Genomic DNA, 9,713 nt, shown 5'->3' with positions numbered 1-9,713 from the left:
TCCCTTCCTTCCTTCCTTTCTTTCTTCCTTCCTTTCTCTCTCTCTCTCTCTTTCTTCCTTCCTTCCTTTCTTTATTAAAAATTTTAAAAATAAATTTCCATATAAGTTTTCCAAAGTAAAATGATTCATATTGTGTCCCTTCCTTTTTCTCTCTACTCCCAGAGCTGACAAAAAATTGATTCTGGATTATGCATGTATTATCACTCAAAACATATTTCTATATTATTCATTTTTGTAAATGAATAATCCTATAAAACTGAAACCTCAAATCATATACAAATAAACAAGTGATGGATCATATTTTCTTCTGCATTTCTACTCCAACAGTTCATTCTCTGGAGGGAGATAGCATTCTTTTCATAAGTTCCTCAGAATTGTCCTGGATCATTGTATTGCTGTTATTAGCAGGGTCAATCACATTTGATCATCTCACAATATTTCAGTTACTGTGTACAATGTTCTCTTGGTTCTGTTTCCTTCACTCTACATCAGTTCACATAGGTCCTTCCAGTTTCTGAAATCATCCTGTTCATTATTCTTTATAGCACGATAGCATTCCACCACCATCATATACCACAATTTGTTCAGCCATTCCCCAACTGAGGAACATCTCTTTAGTTTCCAATTCTTTGCCACCACAAAAAGAGCAGCTATAAATATTTTTGAACAAACAGGTCCTTTCCCATTTTAGCCTTTCTTTCAACAACTCTTCCCATTACAGAGCTGTGTCCCTATGGTGATCTCACAATAAGCTGAGCAGTCTAGGTCTGTTTAAATGGAAAAAAAAATTCTAAACTAGACACCAGCATTCTAGTGATGTAAACTCCACATTTCTCCTCATTAGACTTAATATCAGTATACAAGATTCAGTAATACAGCAAGCCACTCAAGTAATCAAAAAATTCAGTCTATAAAATTACCTCAGTGGAACTGACTCATGAGGAAAAATACCCTGAAAAGGACTGAAGACTGTACAATTACAGACTAATTTTTTTTTTTTTTGCTTATTTTTCTAGGATTCCTCAAACTGGCTTACCAGAATTTAAAGTTTTGAATAGGGAATCTCTCCAAGGGGCCCTACAGATGTCTAGTGCCCAATTTTATCCTGGATGAGACTCCACATTTAACATGGTTAATTCTGGCCCTGTTTTCTGAGGTCCACGCCTATCATATCTCCCTTCTAAGGATTCTAGGGTATCCCAGGGATTACTCTAGGTCTCTTTTCTCTCTTATTAGCTCATGCCCCCAGTAGCTATGGGAAGAAAGGCTGACAATTTAACTTGGTTCCTATGTGACATTGATCCTAACAAGTTCACATCTAAAGCTGTCATTGCTATTGCTTCTGAGGGCTGGAGTCCCAGACTCTTGCTATTTAGGGCATCTCTGCTGAACTGGCTGCAACATTTACCTAGATTTCTGAACTCCTGGATCATTAGGGCTCATGCTTCTGGCCCAATCTGGTTCATTTGGAGACTACATTGTACCAAGTACTCAGGCCCATTTCAGAATCCCAGGTCCTTCACCCTACATATAGCATGGTTCTCACTAGAAGTCATTAGAGAGGAATCCCCTAGATCCCAAAGATAAGAATGCTACAAAAGTTCTGGTAGGTGCTGACAAGTCTTTTCGAAGTCCAAGATATCTCTGTTTACTCAGCTGATAGAAAAATGCTCCTTTCAACTATTTGCTAGGCCAACCAAAAGCAACTGCAGAATATTCACATGCTTTTGAACCAAAGTGGAGAAAATCACTCAATGATGTTGACTGTTCACTACAAATTTATGTTACTTAACCTCAATTAGGCCCTTACTGCTGCTAGGCAATCTTTTTACAACTCCCTAGTTAACTCACTCACCATAGTGGCTCTTCCAAATCTTTCCATTCATCTTCATACTTCCCATGGGCCTTCTCTGAGCCACTTAGCCAAGGCCCCTGCCTTATATTTTACAGAAAATAATGAGACCATTTGCTGAGAGCTCTCTTTTCCCCTCTTCTCACAATATCCATATTTCTTCTGCTACTGTCTCCTCCACCTGTCTCATACAAAGAGGTGGTCCTACTTCTTGCCAAGGCAAACTCCTGTACTTGCCAAGTAAGTGATCCCATTCCATCCCATCTTTTCCAGCAGAATGTCCCCTTTATTATACCCATTCTCTTACTTATCTCCAATTTCTGCCCATTCTTACTTCCCTACTGCCTATAAACACATTGATGTCACGCTCATCCTCCAAAAATTGTCACTTGACCTTTCCTTCCCTGTCAACTATAGTCTCATCTCTTCTGCCTTTTGTGGCTAAACTTGAGAAGGCCATCTATAATCAATGCTTTCACTTCTCTTCTTCTCTTCACAATCTGGCTTCGAACCTCATCATTCAACTGCTCTCTTTGATAGCTCTTCATCCAGGCCATGCCACTTACTTTAGGGGTCCTTCATGGCTCTGTCCTGGGTCATCGCCTCCCTTCATACTATTTCACTTGATATTCATATCAGCTCCCATGGATTTAGCTATTGAATTAATTTAATTCATTGAATTCACTCTCTTCAACATATACATATATATGCATAAATGTGATTTATATACATATGATTCTTAAATCTAATTATCCAACCTTAATCTCTCAGCTGACTGACTACTAGATATCTTGAACTGGATTTCCTATAGACATCTTAAACTCAATGTGTTCAAAATAATTCATTATTTTTCCTCCCAAAGCCTTCTTCTTCCAAACTTGGTATTACATCACCATCTTCTTCATCACCCTTGTTTGAAATCTAGATATTAACCTTAACTCAGCTTCCTTACCCCCCCATAGCCAATCTGTTGCATAAGATGTTTCATTTTAACTTAGTAATATTTCCCTTATATGCCCCATTCTCTTCTCTAAGGCTGCCACCACCCTCATACGGGTCCACGTCCATTCACATTTGGATTACTGCAATACCCTGCTGGTTGGTCTCCTTGCTTCAAGTTTCTCTCCATTCCAGTCCATTTTCTACTCAGCTCCCAAAGTGATCATCCTAAAGAGCAGGTTACCCCACTACTCAATAAACTCCAAGGGCTCTCTATCACTTCCAGGATCAAATATAAAATCCTCTGACTTAAAGCCCATCAGGCAAATCAGGCTAAGTCCAAAAAGAGGCAAACCCTTATGTCTCATTGTCTTAATTATTTACCCCTTACTTCCTTATGTGCTATCATACAAATACATATGTACTATCATACAAATATGTACTATCATACATATAAAACCACCACTCAAAGTCCCTGACAAGCTGAGTCCATTTTCCTTACAATGAAAGCACTTTGAAGGCAAGTGCTATGTCCTATTGTTGCTATTTTTTGTCTCATTGACTTTCAACATACTCCATTCCCAACTCATATTTAGATTCAAAAGCTGGGAGTGGTTGATGCCACTTGCTCCAGTCAGTAAAAAATAGCCAGCCAGAAAGGTTCCTGGATTCAGTTCATCATACTATCCACTCAGTCAGCCAGTGTTGCCTCTCTTTGGCAATGCTTAAACAAAAGAAAGACAAATGATGGCCTTACAAGCTTGAGCCTTTTAAAATGTACTTCATAGCTCTTCTAGCACTGGCCATTTAAAAAACAACAATTCTTTGAAAGAGGTGGCTGAGGTTTTGCTTGAAGTAGCTGTTTTCAGAGTAATATACTCTGTGGGGACTTTAGGCAATTCCTGGGAATTATCTGTTGTACTAAAATATATATATATATATATATACACACACACATATTTTTTTTACTTCTGAACTCAGGCCATTGTTCCCATCTCCTTCCTACCACCTTGGCTGAAACCATTTCCATCCCTCTCCAGACCAGGCCAGCAGAACTCATTGGACCTCCTACCCTTCCAGCTCCACTTTACATGCTTTCTTCCCTGATTTGATTGTAAACTCTTCCAGAAAGTCCTCCTGTAGGGACTGTTTTCCTTGCTTGTATTTCCAGAGCTTAGCCTAGGGCTTGGCACAGAGTGAGAGCTTACTGAAGGCTCTATCTTTAAAGAAAAAAATAGCTGACTGGCCATTAGATATTTTTTCCCCAGGCAAGATAACAATTTATTAGCAGTAATGCATATACCTTAATAATATAGGTCAGATTGTAACCCCTCAATGGATAGGAACTCTAGAGGATTAAAAAGACCATATTTATTTAGACCGCAAAGGAGAAGGGTAGGTCAAGGTAATAGAAAAGCTTTATGATTAGTTGTAGCTGGGGAAAATGGGCTGGCCTTCATTTTGGGTGATCATACCCCTCTCTGACAATTAAGGAATGCTAATTGTTTCATGCTACTCAGCTGCTTCTAGTAAGCTTGGCTGGAAAATCACAACTACCCCAATCAGAATTCTCCCTCCCTCCCACCTTAGCTTTCCCTTTAGAGAACATATCAGTCCTAACTTTGACAAGGGGACATCTTTTCCTGGGGAGGGGCTCAGGCCAAAACTGGCTATTTGTCTACTGGGTAAACAAAAGCAAGAGTCCTACTTTATTTTTTTTCCTTTCAGTAATTATTGTTTTATTTTTTCCTACTTACACATAAAAACAATTTTGGTGTTCTGTTTCTAATATTTTGAGTTCAACATTCTCTCTCCCTATCCTCCGTCCCAGATACGGTAAGCAATTTGCTATTGGTTATATATGTACTATCATACAAAATGTATTTCCATATTTGTCATGTTGTGGAAGACACATAAAAAAATCCAAGAAGAAAATAAAGTGAAGAACAATCTACATTCAGGCTCCCATTGGTTCTTTCTCTGAAGGTGGATAGCATTTTTCATCATGAGCACTTTGGGATTATTTTGGATCATTGTATTTGTAAGAATAGCTAAGTCATCCACAATTAATCATCCTACAACTTTGCTGTTATTGTGTACAATGTTCTCCTGGTTCTGCTTATTTCACTCTGAATCAGTTCATACAAGCCTTTTTAGGTTTTTCTGAAAAAGTACTGCTTTGAAAACATCATATCCATGTATTAACATTCCTGCTTCTTCAAAACCCAGTTCAATTGCTCCCTTCCCTGATCCTTCCACCTACATTCCACTCTCTACCTTCTTTTTGACTGCCTCTCTCCTTCTTCTTCTTCTTCTTCTTCTTCTTTTTTTTTTTAATTTTAAATCCTTAACTTCTGTGTATTGACTTATAGGTGGAAGAGTGGTAAGGGTAGGCAATGGGGGTCAAGTGACTTGCCCAGAGTCACACAGCTGGGAAGTGTCTGAGGCCGGATTTGAACCTAGGACCTCCCGTCTCTAGGCCTGGCTCTCAATCCACTGAGCTACCCAGCTGCCCCCCTCTCTCCTTCTTTGAATGTCTAAGTCTGTTCTGACTTCTCCTAAGCATTTAATTATTTTTATTATCATGCAAAACACACTTCCATATTGGTCACTGTTGTAAGAACACACTCATACAAAACCAAAACCTCAAAATAAAACTGTATATACACGGATGTAAAAGATAGTATGCTTGATCCTCATTCATCTGACTCCAACAGTTTTTTCTCTGGAGCATATGATTATTTTAAAAACCATACCATAATATAAAGAGATGATATTTCTGAACTTGGATTCAGGAAGACTTGTGTTTATTTTTGCCTCCATCATTACTAGCTGTGCTACCTACCATAAGCAAGTAAATCAATTAACCTTGACAAACCTTGGGTTACACTTTAAAATGTTATAGTTATTTATAGTATTTGTATCTGCATCACACTGATTAGTTAAGTTGAATTGAATTCACCATCTTTGTACAAATTTTTAATTGAAGGACCACTGCTTATAGAAACTGTGGAGGGAAAGATAATTGATATTATTATTTTCACCTGGATAAATTCTTTCCTGATCATTTACAGATATCCTGTAGCAATTATAGCTAAAACCAGCCTGCATCCTTTCACATCAAAGCTTAATTATGAGGGCTCTCCTCCCCCCAATTCAACAAATATTGAGTTATTGGGAATAGTATGGCTTAATCAACATCCCAGCTGCCCTTGGACTCATGGTATTCTGCATTCCAATACCACCTCTGATCTATACTGATTTTTTAACCCTGGACCAGTCATAATTTTTTAGTGCCTCAGGCAATGCAACGATGAATTTTTGACATTTTTTAATGCCCCACTAGATATGAATAATGACCTGATTTTTCTTTGTTATAACATGTTTTTGAAGGTCAATAAGATCTAAAAGGCACCTAGAAGATGTTAAAACAGACAGATGTGCATTTGTGCAAGTGAATGTTGGAGTTCCATCATCCTAAACTCTTAATAAAGTTCGAAGAATTGAAATTAAGATATGGCACCTGTTTGCTTCAGTTTCCTTACATGTAAAAATGAGGATAATAATAGCACATACCTTTCAGGGTCATTATAAGGATTAAATGAAATAATATATGAAAAGTGTTTTGCAAACCTTAAAGTGCTATTAAAAATTCTATCACTGTGATTATTATCATTAAGAAAATTATGAGAGATTAAGTTTGCCTTGTGTGACTCCAATTTCAAGCTCATAACAATCTTTCCTTTGGGCAGCTTTTTGTTTCTTACCTCAGCTGTCTACTGTCTATTAAACCTGCTTTTCAGGAAAGGAACTGGATATCAGGAAAAGCTCAGGAATTGATAAAGTCTCCTTTTCAGGAAGATTTGCGTTTTTTGAAAGGGGATCAAAATATTAGCTGTAGGATCTCAGGCTTGTGGAGATATGTTGTTTCAAGCCTCAAGAAATAGGTAGGAGAAATATTCTAGGGATATCCTGAAATTAGGCCACTATAGTCAGGTTCTGTTCTAAGGAGGTGCAAAGCCCAAGTTACAACCCTTCTGTGAATCAGCCAGGTGTGTCCATGTTATTGTCAGCGTATTAGGAAAGGTAGAAATACAAAAGAAGGACAGACCTCTTCTTTGTCTGGACCTATAAATGCATGATTTGTCTTATGGGCAGTCATCTCTAAACTATGCAGGAGAATATTTTTGGAACTGCAGACATCAGAAGCCAAGCAGAACAAAGGCTTCCACCCTCTATTTATTGAGATTAATCAGATTAGTGTTTTGTTTTGTTTTTTTTTCCTGCACAGAAACTGCCCATATCTAAAAGTACTGCTCCCTTCATTGCTTTTGAGTCAGAGAAAGTCCATACTCTGGAATACACAAATGAGCACAGAAAAAGAAACACTATATTTAAACAGTAGATACAGTGAGCTGTGAGATGTCCCTCTGTCTTATAAAATTAAATACACACATTGGATTACAGTGGATTATTCCATTAAAATCCATCTTCCATTCAGCCACCAAAGTGATCTTCCTAAACAAGACTAACCCTAACCCTAACCCTAAATTCAATAAACTCCAGTGGCTCCTTATTACCTTGAGAATCAAATATATAATCTTTTGTTTGAGGGTCAAAACCCTTCATAACCTTCCCCCCAACCTTGTCCAGCCTTCTCATTCCCCTGTTGTGTTCTGAGATCCAGTGACACTTACTTCTTTGCTGTTCTTCAAACAGGAAACCCTGTCTCCCAATTTTCACAGGCTGTCTCCCATGCCTAGATTGCTCTACTTTCCCTTCTCTACCTCCTGGCTTCCTTCAAGTCCCAGTTAAAATTCTACCTTCTAGACTCTAGAATCTAGGAATGCCCTTCTCAGACTCTCAATTTTAGTGCTTTCTTTCTGTTAAATATCTCCAGAGTATCATCCTGTCTATAGCTTGTGTGTACGTAGTTATTTACATGTTGTCTCCCCCATTAGACCATTAGACCATTTTGCCTTTCTTTGTAACCCCAGAGCTTAGCAGCACAAAGCCTGCTGCTTAATAAATGTTTGATTGACACATGTATACAGGTGTCCAGCAAGCTGCATTTTATTTTCTTTATGGAACACACGCAAAATAAACTTACTCCCACCCTAACATTGACACACAAATGCTCTTTCTGTGAATTACTTCTTCAAAAGGGACCATCCTACCTCTCACTGCCCCTTCTAATATACTGAATGGGTGCTTTGGGTATTTTTATTTGCTTTACTTATAATTTCTTTCTGTCTATCTTGAACTCTTTCTGCCTTTGCTTCATTTCCTAGTTCTGTGATGTTCCCCCCCCCCCCTTTTTGTGTTAATTTTCATGAGCACATGACTAGGCACACACAGAGAAAGGGCTTCTTTTAGTCAATCTTCCACCTCATTAAATGAAGTATTATTTATAAAGCACTTAATGCCTAGCACCTAGTAGATGCTTAATAAATGCTTATTCCCCTCTCCCCCTCTGATTGAAATATGATCTTTCACTGCAGGCTCAGTCCTCTAATTTTAAAAAATGCCCAGGTCCTTGTCTACAGCCAGAATGTCTTAAAAAAAATTATCTTGTGCAACATATTTGATTCTGAAAGGGGATGTAGCCATCTGTGCTGCTGAGTCATGGAATCGGCTCAAAGAAGGAAGGAATAAGAACCAAGGGAATGAAAGTTGCACATGACCTTGTCATTAGTAATTCTGCTGTTTTGATTTTGGCAAGTGGAAAATCATATATTGAACTGATCAATTAAATCTCCTTGGTTTGGGGAGATGCTTCCTCAGTGTTATCTCCTTCTAATATCCCCTTCCTAATATTTTAACAACAGCATGGACATTCTTGAGTAATTCATGGAAGGGGTGCAACTTGGGCTCCTTCCTCCTGGAACAGAACCTTGACAGGAGCTGAGACCCCAGATGAATTTCCACTCTGTTTTTTACCTCTCACAGTGAGTTGAACAGTGCCCTATTTTAAATGCTTTTGATTTAAAAATTTTTTTCTCTGGAGGCAGGGATGAAGGAACCTTTCCTGCCCAAGCCTTTAAAAAAACAAACCCTTAGGTATTTTTGGAATCATTTTGTGAGGGAAACACACTCTTCAAGATGCTGGTACCCAGAGCCATAACTGGCAGAAGAAAATGAGGAAGGAGGGACATCGATGAAGCTATGAATACAGGGAAATCAATAAATGAAGTGTGCTTTTCCGGTTCCCTTCATCTCAGACTTCTTTCACTGTTCAGCATTCTAATGCTAGTGATTTACAACGGTGGGGAGTTTGGTCTGGTGAGTAAAGCACTAGGCTTGGAGTCAGGACTCCAAGTGGCTGAGTCACTGAGGAGTCTTCCTTTTTCCTCCCCTTCCCTTCCCTTCATCTTATTCTTCCTCAGATCCCAGAGATGAAATTGGTGGTGGTGGTGGGGTATTCGGGTTGGTGGTGTGACAAAAAAAAGTGTGAATCAGGGGTGGAATTCTCCATAACGCTTCTTTTTTTGGAAATAAATATTAACTACAAGTGGAAAGCCCCAAATGTACATAAACCTCAGTTTCTTTCTCAGAAAAAAAAAAAGGAAAAGTTGGGCTAAATGATCTCTGAGTTGTCTTTTAGCTCTGACATTCTACGATCCATTGATTTTTTTTAAATGACTGATGTATTATTATGTACTCCAATTTTTGAGCTCTTTGAGAGCTCTTTTTGTATTTCTTTTGCCTTGAAGAAGGAAGTTGGGACTCTGACATTTCTCACTGTGCCTGGCTCGTAGTAGGCATCTCAAAAATACGTACTGGCTGACGAAACTTCGATCACACAATAATTCCAGCTAAACTAGGTTGTGTGTCTACTATGCTTAGAAAAACTCGGATGAGGATATGAAGTACTATGTTGTTGGGATGAAGTGGGCAGAGGGCATTCTCAGGGATTTCCTGA

This window comes from Gracilinanus agilis, chromosome 4 (genome assembly GCF_016433145.1).
Source record: "Gracilinanus agilis isolate LMUSP501 chromosome 4, AgileGrace, whole genome shotgun sequence".
In the NCBI taxonomy this organism is placed as follows: domain Eukaryota; kingdom Metazoa; phylum Chordata; class Mammalia; order Didelphimorphia; family Didelphidae; genus Gracilinanus; species Gracilinanus agilis.
This window is presented reverse-complemented; position numbering follows the sequence as displayed.